Genomic DNA, 14,275 nt, shown 5'->3' with positions numbered 1-14,275 from the left:
GCTCTGTTGTTCCTCATGAATTAATGCAAGTACTATTGTTTTTCTTTCAATTCATGCCTACTCCTTCTCCAAGATATACTCTCATACTTAATTCAGTTAAGTCAGACTGAATGGGTGATCTGTGACAATCACCTACCATCTTCAGTACTCGCTTAGCCAAGATCCGCGTGCCTGACAACCACAAGCGGTCTACATGAAGTTCAATGTAATCATTGGATGCCAGCTGGAGTATATTCTCTTAGGTCTCTAATCCATGCGTTTGACTAGCATCTCCTGAAAACAGAGCATTCAAATCAGTGAGATCAGAACCTTCGTGGTATAGGCTAGAAATAATTGGCAGCATTCTTGAGATCCAGAAAGTCTAAACCTTGTCTATGGTATTCCGAGTAGGATCTGGGAGGGGATGACTATGACAAGCTTCAAACTCGCGACTGTTTGGCACAGTGACAGTGCGCAAAAGAATCAATGTATCTTATTCCGACACAAGTAAGAACCGACAGATGATTGGCCCTACGGTGAGAACCGTAGCCGGACCATTTTCACTGAGAGGACGGATGGTAGCCATTGACAACGGTGATCCACCAACTTATAGCTTGCCATGGAAGGGAGGATGCATAATTGGAGGAAGACAACAGGAAAGCAGAGATTCAGAAGCAACAAAGCATCTCCAAACGCTTATATAAAATTCCCACCAATGAATTACATAAGTATCTTTATCTTATTTTATGTTTTATTTATCTGTTAATTATCAAAACCTCATAACTATTTGAATCCGCCTGACTGAGATTTACAAGATGACCATAGCTTGCTTCAAGCCGACAATCTCCGTGGGATCGACCCTTACTCACGTAAGGTTTTACTTGGACGACCCAGTGCACTTGCTGGTTAGTTGTGCGGAGTTGTGAAAAGTGTGATCACAATTTCGTGCACCAAGTTTTTGGCGCCATTATTGGGGATTGTTCGAGTTTGGACAACTGACGGTTCATCTTGTTGCTTAGATTGGGTAATTTTATTTTATGTTTAAGCTTTTTATTTTTATTTTTGAAAAATAAAACATACAAAAAAATTAATAAAATTATAAAAACCAAAAAAGTATTTTTTGGAGTTTTTTGTTTGAGTATAGTGTTAAATTTTAAGTTTGGTGTCAATTGCATGCTTTAATTTTTCTTAATTTTTAAAAACATATGCATTGTGTTCTTCATTGATCTTCAAGTTGTTCTTGATGATTTTCCTTGTTCTGATCTTTAAATTCTCCTGTTTTGTGTCTTTTCTTGTTTTTCATATGCATTTTCAAAATCATAGTGTCTAAACATTAAAATTTCTAAGTTTGGTGTCTTGCATATCTTTCTTGTCTTAGAAATTTTCAAAAATATGTTCTTAATGTTCATCATGATCTTCAAAGTGTTCTTGGTGTTCATCTTGACATTCAAAGTGTTCTTGCATGCATTACTTGTTCTTATCTTAATTTTTCATGTTTTGTGTCATTTTGTTGTTTTTCTCTCTCCTCATTAAAAATTCAAAAAAAATCAAAAATATCTCTTTTCAAGTAAATAATACAGAGATATAAAGATTCAGAACATACATCAGAGGAATCACAGAGAAAAAGTTGGGCGTTTAGAAAAACACCCAGTAAGGAAGGAATTCTGGCGTTAAACACCAGCCAGGGTATCTGGCTGGGCGTGAAATGCCCAAAGAGGTAGCATTCTGGGCGTTAAGCACCATAATGGATAGCATCCTAGGCGTTTAACGCCAGGATGACACAGGGGAGGTAATCTCGTTTCAAATTCAAATTTTTTTCAAATTTTTCATGTTTTAAATCATAATTTTAAAATCTTAGCTTTCCACATTTTCAAACATCCTTGCTAACAATTAATGTTTTGATTCAAAAAATTGTAAGTTTGTTACTTTCTTGTTAAGAAAGGTTCAATCTTTGAATTTTAGAATCATATCCTTTAGTTTCTTTTTAGTCAAGTCATCAATTTTAAAAATCAAATCTTTTTCAATCATATCTTTTCAATCATATCTTTTTAAAACCAAATCTTTTTCAATCATATCTTTTTAAATTTTGATTTCAAAATCTTTTTCTAACTTCTTATCTTTTCAAAATTATTTTCAAATCTTTTTCAACTAATTACTATTTCTTATCTTTTTCAAAACCACTTAACTACTTTTTCACTTCCAATTTTCGAAAATCACTAACCCCTTTTTCGAAAATCTTTTTAATTAACTAATTGTTTTAAATTCTAATTTTATGTTATTTCTTTTAAATTTTTGAAAACTCTTTCTCTCTCATCTCTTTCTATTTATTATATTTAATTGCTAACATTCCTCCTCCACTCATCTAAAAAATTTTTGAACTCACCTCCTCTCTCTTCTCATTCTTCTACTCATTTTCCTCTGACACATCAAGAAGTCACTATACTGTGACATAGAGGATTCCACTCCTCCCTTTTGTTCTCTTCTTTTTCATATGAGCAGAAACAGGGATAAAACATTCTTGTTGAAGCTGATCCTGAACCTGAAAGAACTCTAAAAAAGAAGCTAAGAGAAGCTAAAGCACAACACTCCAAAGAGGACCTTTCAGATAATTTCGAAAAAGAAGTAGACATGGCAGCTGAACCTAACAACAATGCTAGAGATGCAAGGAAGATGTTTGATGACTATACTGCACCAACTTCCAACTTCTATGGAAGAAGCATCTCAATTCCTGCCATTGGAGCAAACAACTTTGAGCTTAAGCCTCAATTAGTTTCTTTAATGCAGCAGAATTACAAGTTTCATAGACTTCCACCAGAAGATCCTCATCAGTTCTTAGCTGAATTCTTGCAGATCTGTGATACTATTAAGACCAATGGGGTTGATCTCGAGGTCTACAGACTTATGCTTTTCCCCTTTGCTGTAAGAGACAGAGCTAGAACATGGTTGGACTCACAACCTTGAGAAAGCCTGAACTCCTGGGACAAGTTGGTCAATACTTTCTTGACCAAATTCTTTCCACCTCAAAACATGAGCAAGCTTAGAGTGGAAGTCCAAACCTTCAAATAAAAGGAAGGTGAGTCCCTCTATGAAGCTTGGGAAAGATACAAGCAATTAACTAAAAGGTGTCCTTCTGACATGCCTCAAAAATAGAGCATCATATGTATATTCTATGATGGTCTGTTTGAATTATCTAAGATGTCATTGGACTATTTTGCTGGTGGATCTCTTCATCTGAAAACCCCTGCAGAAGCCCAGGAACTCATTGAGATGGTTGCAAATAACCAGTTCATGTACACTTCTGAAAGAAATCCTATGAATAATGGGATGACTCAGAAGAAAGGAGTTCTTGAGATTGATACTCTGAATGCCATATTAGCTCAGAACAAAATATTGACTCAGCAAGTCAATATGATTTCTCAGAATCTGACTGGATTACAAGCTGCATCCGGTAGTGCTCAAGAAGCCTCCTCTGATGGAGAAGCTTATGACCCTGAGAACCTTGCAATGGAAGAGGTGAATTACATGGGAGAATCCTATAGAAACACCTATAATCCTTCATGGAGGAATCATCCAAATTTCTCATGGAAGGATCAACTGAAGCCTCAACAAGGCTTCAACAACAATAATGGTGGGAGAAATAAGTTTGGCAATAGCAAACCTCTTCCATCATCTTCTCAGCAACAGACAGAGAATTTTGAGCAGAGCCTCTTTGGCTTAGCAAACATAGTCTCTGATCTATCTAAGACCACTCTCAGTTTCATGAATGAAACAAGGTCCTCCATCAAAAATTTGGAGGCACAAGTGGGTCAGCTGAGTAAAAGAGTTACTGAAACTCCTCCTAGTACTCTCCCAAGCAATACAGAAGAGAATCCCAAAAGAGAGTGCAAGGCCATAACCATATCCAAAGTGGCTGAACCTGGAGAGAGTGAAAAGGCAGTGATTTCCATTGACCAATAAAGAGTTCCCTAATGAGAAACCAAAGGAACCTGAGGCTCATACAGAGACCATAGAGATTCCATTGAACTTACTATTGCCATTCATAAGCTCTGATGAGTATTCTTCCACTAAAGAGGATGAAGATATTACTGAAGAGCAAATTGCTAGGTATCTAAGAGCAATCATGAAGCTGGATTCCAAGTTATTTGGTAATGAGACTTGGGAGGATGAACCTCTATTGCTCATTAATGAACTGAATGCCTTGGTTCAACAAAAACTACCTCAGAAGAAACCGGATCCAGGAAGGCTCTTAATACCTTGTACCATAGGCACCATGACCTTTGAAAAGGCTCTATGTGACCTGGGGTCAGGTATCAACCTCATGCCACTCTCTGTAATGGAGAAACTAGGGATCTTTGAGGTACAAGTGATGATTGGATTTTTGACGGTTTAGAATTTTACTAATGAAATCTCGTTGTAAAGTATAGTTTCTAAACCAAACAATAATCCTTTCATACAAAAAGTTGTTTGTCACTAGTACAAACCCCTAAAATTTATAAACCGAAGTATTGGACCTCGGGTCGTTCTCCCTAGGAATTGTAATGAAGTGTTTTGTTATTGGTTGTGAGTTATTTTTGGGGTTTTGATAAGAAGCATGAAAGATAAATGGCAAGAAAGTAAACTAAGGCCTAAAAAGGTCTTGGCAAGGGTTGGTGGTCAAGGATCTCTATCCTAATCACTAACCACAATATGAGAATTGGCAAGGATTAATCTCATTAAATCATCCTCTAACTAGTAGTAAAGGAAAGTCAAATGAGCTATATCAATCCTAGTCCATAAGTCCTAACTCTCCACTAATTCAATTAGTGAGAACTAGAGTCAATGGATCCCAATCATCAATTACTTGGACATTAGTAACTCAAGAGTTCCTAAGTTACCTTTCCAAGCCAAGAGTATAAAATTCTACTCTAAAATCCAACCAAGCATTTCATCAAGCACTTGGAAGGCATAAAAGGAAAGCATAGTAAAATTGCAAGAAAAGTAAATCTACACTACTCAATTGCAAGGAATTAAACAATAACAAATCAAAAGAAACACATTTATTATGAATTACCTTGATTGAATTGAAAGAAAATGGAATGAACAATAGTAGATCTACAACAAAACATAAGAACAACATAAAGGGAATTGCAACAAAAGAATGGAAGAATGGTGAATGTAACAACAAAGAATTGAAAGGTAGAAGTGGAAAAAGGCAAAGATTAAAACCTAGATCTAAGAACTAAACCTAATCCCAAGTGAGGGGATGCTACTCCATATCTAAAGTTGGCATTTTCTCAAACATTTGGAAAGCAAGAATGAAAGACATAGTAAAATTGAGAAGAGATTTAGAATCAAAGTAATTCAACACAAGAGATTAACAACAATCAACAATGAACAACAATGAAAATGAGATCTTCAATGAATCAACAGAATCCAAAACAACAAAGTTAAATCTAAGATCTATGAGAATTGAACAATTACAAACACTAATTGAGATTAGAGAAGAGTATCTACAACATGAACAAAGTAAATTGAGATTTGCAATAGATCTCACCAAGGAATGGTTGAGAATTGAGAAAATGAAGATGAATCCTAGAGAGGTTGGAGTCTCTCTCTTTACAAATGTAACTAACCAAAAATATCTAAAAAAAACCTGTGGAATGAGTGTGTGGATGTGTATGTATCAATCCCCTTCAATCCTTGGTTCTTATATGCAGTTTGGCACCAAAGTTGCTTCCTGAAACCCTCCAAAATTGCCAGACACTTGTTGCAATAACAGAATCACATGTGGACTACGGCGCGTGCGCGTCTGATGAGCGGATAATTTATACGCTTTTTGGCATTGTTTTTAGGTAGTTTTTAGTAAGTTCAAGCTACTTTTAGGGATGTTTTCATTAGTTTTTATGTTAAATTCACATTTTTGGACTTTACTATGAGTTTGTGTGTTTTTCTGTGATTTCAGGTAATTTCTGGCTGAAATTGAGGGACTTGAGCAAAACTCTGAAAAAGGCTGACAAAAGGACTGCTGATGCTGTTGGAATCTGACCTCCCTGCACTCAAAATGGATTTTTTGGAGCTACAGAACTCCAAATGGCACGCTCTTACGGCGTTGGAAATTAGACATCCAGAGCTTTCCAGCAATATATAATTGTCCATACTTTATTCGGAAATTGACGACGTAACTTGGCGTTGAACGCCAAGTACATGCTGCTGTCTGGAGTTAAACGCCAGAAAAACGTCATGATCCGGAGTTGAAAGCCCAAAACACGTCATAACTCGGAGTTCAACTCCAAGAGAAGCCTCAGCTCATGGATTGATCAAGCTCAGCCCAAACATACACCAAGTGGGCCCCGGAAGTGGATTTATGCATCAATTACTTACTCATGTAAACCCTAGGAGCTAGTTTATTATAAATAGAACTTTTTTCTATCATATTATCATCCTGGATTGTATTTTGAATCTGGTGATAACATTCAGGGGGCTGGCCATTCGGCCATGCCTGAACCTTTTACTTATGTATTTTCAACGGTGGAGTTTCTGCACACCATAGATTAAGGGTGTGGAGCTCTGCTGTACCTCAAGTATTAATGCAATTCTATTACTTTTCATTCAATTCTCTCTTATTCTTATTCCAAGATATTCATTCGCACCCAAGAACATGATGAATGTGATGATTATGTGACGCTCATCATCATTCTCACCTATGAACGCGCGTGATTGACAACCACCTCCGTTCTACATGCAACCGAGCTTGAATGTATATCTCTTAGATTCCCCAACAGAATCTTCGTGGTATAAGCTAGATAGATGGCGGCATTCATGAGGATCCGGAAAGTCTAACCTTGTCTGTGGTATTCCGAGTAGGATCCTGGGAATCCGGAAAGTCTAACCTTGTCTGTGGTATTCCGAGTAGGATTCTGGTAATGAATGACTGTGACGTGCTTCAGACTCGCAAGTGCTGGGCGTTAGTGACAGACGCAAAAGAATCAAGGGATTTTATTCCAGCAGGAGCGGGAACCAACCAGTGATTAGCCGTGCTGTGACAGAGTGTGTGAGCGTAGTTTTCACTGCGAGGATGGGATGTAGCCTTCGGCCAGTGTGATGCCTCCAGACGATTAGCCATGCGAGTGACAGCGCAGAGGACCATTTTCCAGAGAGGATAGAAAGTAGCCATCGTCGAACGGTGAACCCCTATACACAGCTTGCCATGGAAAGGAGTAAGAAGGATTGAGTTGAAGCAATAGGAAAGTAGGCGTTCTTGAGCCATACAGTATCTCCATTCGCTTATCTGAAATTCCCACCAATGAATCTGCATAAGTATTCTATCCCTTTTATTATTTCTATTTTCTTATTTCTATTTTCGAAACCATAAACAAATTTAATCTGCCTAACTGAGATTTACAAGGTGACCATAGCTTGCTTCATACCATCAATCTCTGTGGGATCGACCCTTACTCACGTAAGGTTTATTACTTGGACGACCCAGTACACTTGCTGGTTAGTTGAACGGAGTTGTGTCCACTCGTGCCAATTTCAAATTCCATAAAAGTACAAGGAGTACAACTTAAAGAATATGGATCACAATTTCGTCCACCAAGTTTTTGGCGCCGTTGCCGGGGATTGTTCGAGTATGGACAACTGACGGTTCATCTTGTTGCTCAGATTAGGTAATTTTCTTTTCAAAAATCTTTTTCAAAATTTTTCTTTTCTTTTTTTCGTTTTTCTAAAATATATTTTCGAAGAAAATTTAATAAAAATCCAAAAAAATAATAAAATCATAAAAATAAAAAATATTTTGTGTTCTTGTTTGAGTTTTGAGTCAATTTTTAAGTTTGGTGTCTATTACATGCTTTAAAATTTTTCTTGCATTTTTTCGAAAATTCCATGCATCCATAGTGTTCTTCATGATCTTCAAGTTGTTCTTGGTAAGTCTTCTTGTTTGATCTTGATGTTTTCTTGTTTTTCATGTGCATCTTTGCATTCATATTTTCCAAGCATTAAAAATTTCTAAGTTTGGTGTCTTGCATGTTTTCTTTGCATCAAAAATTTTTCAAAAATATGTTCTTGATGTTCATCATGATCTTCAAAGTGTTCTTGGTGTTCATCTTGACATTCATAGCATTCTTGCATGCATTCATTGTTTTGATCTAAAAATTTCATGCATTGAGTATTTTTGTTGTTTTTCTCTCTCATAATTAAAATTCAAAAATAAAAAAAATATCTTTTCCTTATTTCCCTCCAAATTTTTGAAATTTTGGGTTGACTTGGTCAAAAATTTTTTAAAATTAGTTGTTTCTTACAAGTCAAGTCAAAATTTCAATTTTAAAAATCTTATCTTTTCAAAATCTTTTTCAAAAATCATGTCTTTTTCATTTTTTTTATTATTTTCGAAAATTTTAAAAATTATTTTTCAAAAATCTTTTTCTTAGCTTTTATATCTAATTTTCGAAAATTAGCTAACAATTAATGTGATTGGTTCAAAAATTTGAAGTTTGTTACTTTCTTGTTAAGAAAGGTTCAATCTTTAAATTCTAGAATCTTATCTTGTAGTTTCTTGTTAGTTAAGTCATTTTAAAAAACTAAATCTTTTTCAAAATATCTTTTTATTAAAATTTCTATCTTAACTTTTTATCTTATCCTCCGCAAAATTTTATCTTTTTCAAAATTTGATTTCAAAATATCTCATCTAACTTCTTATTTTCTTATCTTTTTAAAATTTTGATTTCAAATCTTTTTCAATCAACTAACTAACTTTTTGTTTGTTTCTTATCTTTTTCAAAACCACCTAACTACTTCTCCCTCTTCTATTTTCGAAAAATATCTCTCTCTTTTCAAAAATTCTTTTTAATTAATTAATTGTTTCAAATTTTAATTTCAATTACATTTATCTCTAATTTTCGAAAATCACTAACCCCTTTTTAAAATTATTTTCGAAATTCTCTTTCTCTTTTCTTCTTCTATTTAATTATTTGTTTACTAACACTTCTCTTCACCTCTCTTCATCTAAAAATCCAAATTCTTCTTCATTCTTCTACTCCCTTCTTTTTCTACTAACATAAAGGAATCTCTATACTGTGACATAGAGGATTCCTCTTTCTTTTCTTGTTTTCTTCTCTTTCATATGAGCAGGAACAGGGATAAAGGCACTCTTGTTGAAATTGATCCAGAACCTGAAAGGACTTTGAAGAGAAAATTAAGAGAAGCTAAATTACAACAATCCAGAAACAACCTTTCAGAAATTTTCGAACAAGAGAAGGAGATGGCAGCCAAAAATAATAATAATGCAAGGAGAATGCTTGGTGACTTTACAAAGCCAACGTCCAAGTTTGATGGAAGAAGCATCTCCATTCCTGCCATTGGAGCCAACAACTTTGAGCTGAAACCTCAGCTAGTTGCCTTAATGCAACAAAACTGCAAGTTTTATGGACTTCCATCTGAAGATCCCTATCAGTTTTTAACTGAGTTCTTGCAGATCTGTGAGACTGTAAAAACGAATGGAGTTGATCCTGAAGTCTACAGACTCATGTTTTTCCCTTTTGCTTTAAGAGACAGAGCTAGAATATGGTTGGATTCACAACCCAAGGATAGCCTGGACTCATGGGATAAGCTGGTCACTGCCTTCTTGGATAAATTTTTTCCTCCTCAAAAGCTGAGCAAGCTGAGAGTGGATGTTCAAACCTTCAAACAAAAAGATGGTGAATCCCTCTATGAAGCTTGGGAAAGATACAAGCAGCTGACCAAAAGATGTCCATCTGACATGTTTTCAGAATGGACCATATTAGATATATTCTATTATGGTCTCTCTGAATTCTCGAAAATGTCATTGGACCATTCTGCAGGTGGATCTATTCACCTGAAGAAAACGCCTGAAGAGGCTCAAGAACTCATTGACATGGTTGCAAACAACCAATTCATGTACACTTCTGAGAGGAATTCCGTGAATAATGGGATACCTCAGAAGAAAGGAGTTCATGAAATTGATACTCTGAATGCCATATTGGTTCAGAACAAAGTGTTGACTCAACAGGTCAACATGATCTCTCAAAATCTGAATGGATGGCAACATGCATCCAACAGTACTAGAGACGCAGCTTCTGAAGAAGCTTATGATCCTGAGAACCCTGCCATGGCAGAGGTTAATTACATGGGTGAACCTTATGGAAACACCTATAACCCATCATGGAGAAATCATCCAAATTTCTCATGGAAGGATCAACAAAAGCCTCAACAAGGCTTTAACAATGGTGGACGTAATAGGCTGGGCAATAGCAAGCCATATCCATCATCTTCTCAGCAACAGACAGAGAATTCTGAACAAAACACTTCTAATTTAGCCAATGTAGTCTCTGATCTGTCAAAGGCCACTTTCAGTTTCATGAGTGAAACAAGATCCTCCATTAGAAATCTGGAGGCACAAGTGGGCCAGCTGAGTAAGAAAGTCATTGAAACTCCTCCCAGTATTCTCCCAAGCAATACAGAAGAGAATCCAAAAGGAGAGTGCAAGGCCATTGATATAATCAATGTGGCCGAATGCACAAGGGAGGAGGAGGACGAAAATCCTAGTGAGAAAGACCTCCTGGGACGTTCCTCAAGCAAGAAGGAGTTTCCTATTAAGGATCCAAAGGAATCTGAGGCTCATACAGAGACCATAGAGATTCCATTGAATCTCCTTCTGCCATTCATGAGCTCTGAAGACTATTCATCCTCTGAAGAGGATGAAGATGTGACTGGAGAGCAAGTTGCTCAATATTTAGGAGCTATCATGAAGCTGAATGCCAAGTTATTTGGTAATGAGACTTGGGAAAGTGAACCTCCCCTGCTCATTAATGAACTGGATACTTGGATTCAGAAAATTCTACCTCAAAAGAAACAAGATCCTGGCAAATTCTTAATACCTTGTACCATAGGCACCATGATCTTTGAAAAAGCTCTGTGTGATCTGGGGTCAGGGATAAATCTTATGCCACTCTCTATAATGGAGAAGCTGGGGATCATTGAGGTACAACCTGCCTTGTTCTCATTACAATTGGCTGACAAGTCATTGAGACAATCTTATGGAATAGTAGAGGACGTGTTAGTAAAGGTTGAAGGCCTTTACATCCCTGCTGATTTCATAATCTTAGACACTAGGAAGGAAGAGGATGATTGCATCATCCTTGGAAGACCTTTCCTAGCCACAGCAGGAGCTGTGATAGATGTCAACAGAGGTGAATTAGTCCTTCAATTGAATGGGGACTACCTTGTGTTTAAGGCACATGGCCATCCCTCTGTGACAAAAGAGAGTAAGCATGAAGAGCTTCTCTCAGTTCAGAGTCAAGAAGAGCCCACACAGTCAAACTCTAAGTTTGGTGTTGTGAGGCCACAACCAAACTCTAAGTTTGGTGTTAAGACCCCATATCCAAACTCTAAGTTTGGTGTTGGCAACTATACAACATTGACCTGATCACCTTGTGGCTCCATGAGAGCCACTGTCAAGCTATTGACATTAAAGAAGCACTTGTTGGGAGGCAACCCAATTTTATTTTTATTTTATTCTATATTATTGTTATTTTGTGTTTTATTAGGTACATGATCATGAGGAGTCACAAAAAAATCATAAAAATTAAAAACAGAATCAAAAACAGCAGAAGAAAATTCACACCCTGGAGGACGCACAGGCTGGCGTTCAACGCCAGTAAGATGCATCTGGCTGGCGTTCAACGCCAGAACAGAGCACCATTCTGGCGCTGAATGCCAGAAACAAGCAACATTCTGGCGCTGAACGCCAGGAATGTGCCCAGAGAGGAAAAACTGGCGCTGAACGCCAGTAACAAGCATGAAACTGGCGTTCAACGCCAGAAACATGCTTTACATGGGCGTTGAACGCCCAGAATGTGCACCAATGGGTGTTTAAACGTCAGAATGGTGTGCAAAGGCATTTTACATGCCTATTTGGTGCAGGGATGGAATTCCTTGACACCTCAGGATCTGTGGACCTCACAGGATCCCCACCTACCTCGCCCTCTCTCTTTCCATTCATGGTCATCCCTTCTGTTTTTCATTCACCACCTACATCTATCCACTCTTCCCCATACACCCCACCTACCTTTACAATTCAACTTCTCTTTCCCACCCAATCCCACCCATATAGCCGAATCCATCTCCCCTCACTCACCTCCATTTTCTTCTTCTTCTTCTTCCTCTCTTCTTTCTTCTCTTGCTCGAGGGCGAGCAATATTTTAAGTTTTGTGTGGTAAAAGCATAGCTTTTTTTGCTTTTCCATTACCATTAATGGCACCTAAGGCCAGAGAAACCTCAAAGGAAAGACAAAAGCTTCCACCTCTGAGTCTTGGGAGATGGAAAGACTCATATAAAGCTGTTATAGCTCAGTAGTAGAACATGTGGCTGCAAATCAAGAGATCCCTGAGATACCTTAGAGGATAAGTTGTCCTCCACACAAATATTGGAAGCAACTAAGGATAGAAACACCAAAATTACTAGGAATCATTCAACAGAAGCAAGGAAGAGACATAGAGGAGCTCAAAAAGCACCATTGGACCTTCAAGAAGGCGCCACCCTCACTCAGGTGGATTCATTCCTTATTCTTATTTCTTTCTGCTTTTCAGTTTTTAATGTTGTGTTTATCTATGTTTTGTGTCTTTACTTCATGATCATTAGTATGTAACCATGCCTTAAAGTTATGAATAAAACCCATTAATCCTTCACCTCTCTTAAATGAAAAATATTTTAATTCAAAAGAACAAGAAATACATGAATTTCGAATTTATCCTTGAATTTGGTTTAATTATATTGATGTGGTGACAATACTTTTTGTTTTCTGAATGAATGCTTGAACAGTGCATATTTTTGATCTTGTTGTTTATGAATGTTAAAACTGTTGGCTCTTGAAAGAATGATGAACAAAGAGAAATGTTATTGATGATCTGAAAAATTATAAAATTGATTCTTGAAGCAAGAAAAAGCAGTGAAAAAGAAAGCTTGCGGAAAAAAAAAATTTGGCGAAAAAAAATAGCAAAGAAAAAGAAAAAGCAAGCAGAAAAAGCCAATAGCCCTTAAAACCAAAAGGCAAGGGTAAAAAGGATCCAAGGCTTTGAGCATCAATGGATAGGAGGGCCCAAGGAAATAAAATCCAGGCCTAAGCGGCTAAACCAAGCTGTCCCTAACCATGTGCTTGTGTCATGAAGGTCCAAGTGAAAAGCTTGAGACCAAGTGGTTAAAGTTGTGATCCAAAACAAAAAGAGTGTGCTTAAGAGCTCTGGACACCACTAACTGGGGACTCTAGCAAAGCTGAGTCACAATCTGAAAAGGTTCACCCAGTTATGTGTCTGTGGCATTTATGTATCCGGTGGTAATACTGGAAAACAAAGTGCTTAGGGCCACGGCCAAGACTCATAAGTAGCTGTGTTCAAGAATCAACATGCTTAACTAGGAAAGTCAATAACACTATCCGAAATTCTAAGTTCCTAGAGAAGCCAATCATTCTAAACTTCAAAGGAAAAAGTGAGATGCCAAAACTGTTCAGAAGCAAAAAGCTACAAGTCCCACTCATCTAATTATAATTAATATTCATTGATATTCTGGAATTTACAGTATATTCTCCTCTTTTTATCCTATTTGATTTTCAGTTGCTTGGGGACAAGCAACAATTTAAGTTTGGTGTTGTGATGAGCGGATAATTTATACGCTTTTTGGCATTGTTTTTAGGTAGTTTTTAGTAAGTTCAAGCTACTTTTAGGGATGTTTTCATTAGTTTTTATGTTAAATTCACATTTCTGGACTTTACTATGAGTTTGTGTGTTTTTCTGTAATTTCAGGTAATTTCTGGCTGAAATTGAGGGACTTGAGCAAAACTCTGAAAAAGGCTGACAAAAGGACTGCTGATGCTGTTGGAATCTGACCTCCCTGCACTCAAAATGGATTTTCTGGAGCTACAGAACTTCAAATGGCGCGCTCTCAAAGGCGTTGGAAAGTAGACATCCAGAGCTTTCTAGCAATATATAATAGTTTATACTTTATTCGGAAATTGACGACGTAACTTGGCGTTGAACGCCAAGTACATGCTGCTGTCTGGAGTTAAACGCCAGAAAAACGTCATGATCCGGAGTTGAACGCCCAAAACACGTCATAACTCGGAGTTCAACTCCAAGAGAAGCCTCAGCTCGTGGATTGATCAAGCTCAGCCCAAACATACACCAAGTGGTCCCCGGAAGTGGATTTATGCATCAATTACTTACTCATGTAAACCCTAGGAGCTAGTTTATTATAAATAGAACTTTTTACTATCATATTATCATCCTGGATTGTATTTTGAATCTGG

Source organism: Arachis stenosperma, chromosome 3 (assembly GCF_014773155.1).
Source record: "Arachis stenosperma cultivar V10309 chromosome 3, arast.V10309.gnm1.PFL2, whole genome shotgun sequence".
Classification (NCBI taxonomy): domain Eukaryota; kingdom Viridiplantae; phylum Streptophyta; class Magnoliopsida; order Fabales; family Fabaceae; genus Arachis; species Arachis stenosperma.
The sequence above is the reverse complement of the archived record's forward strand: the minus strand, read 5'-3'. Positions refer to the sequence as shown.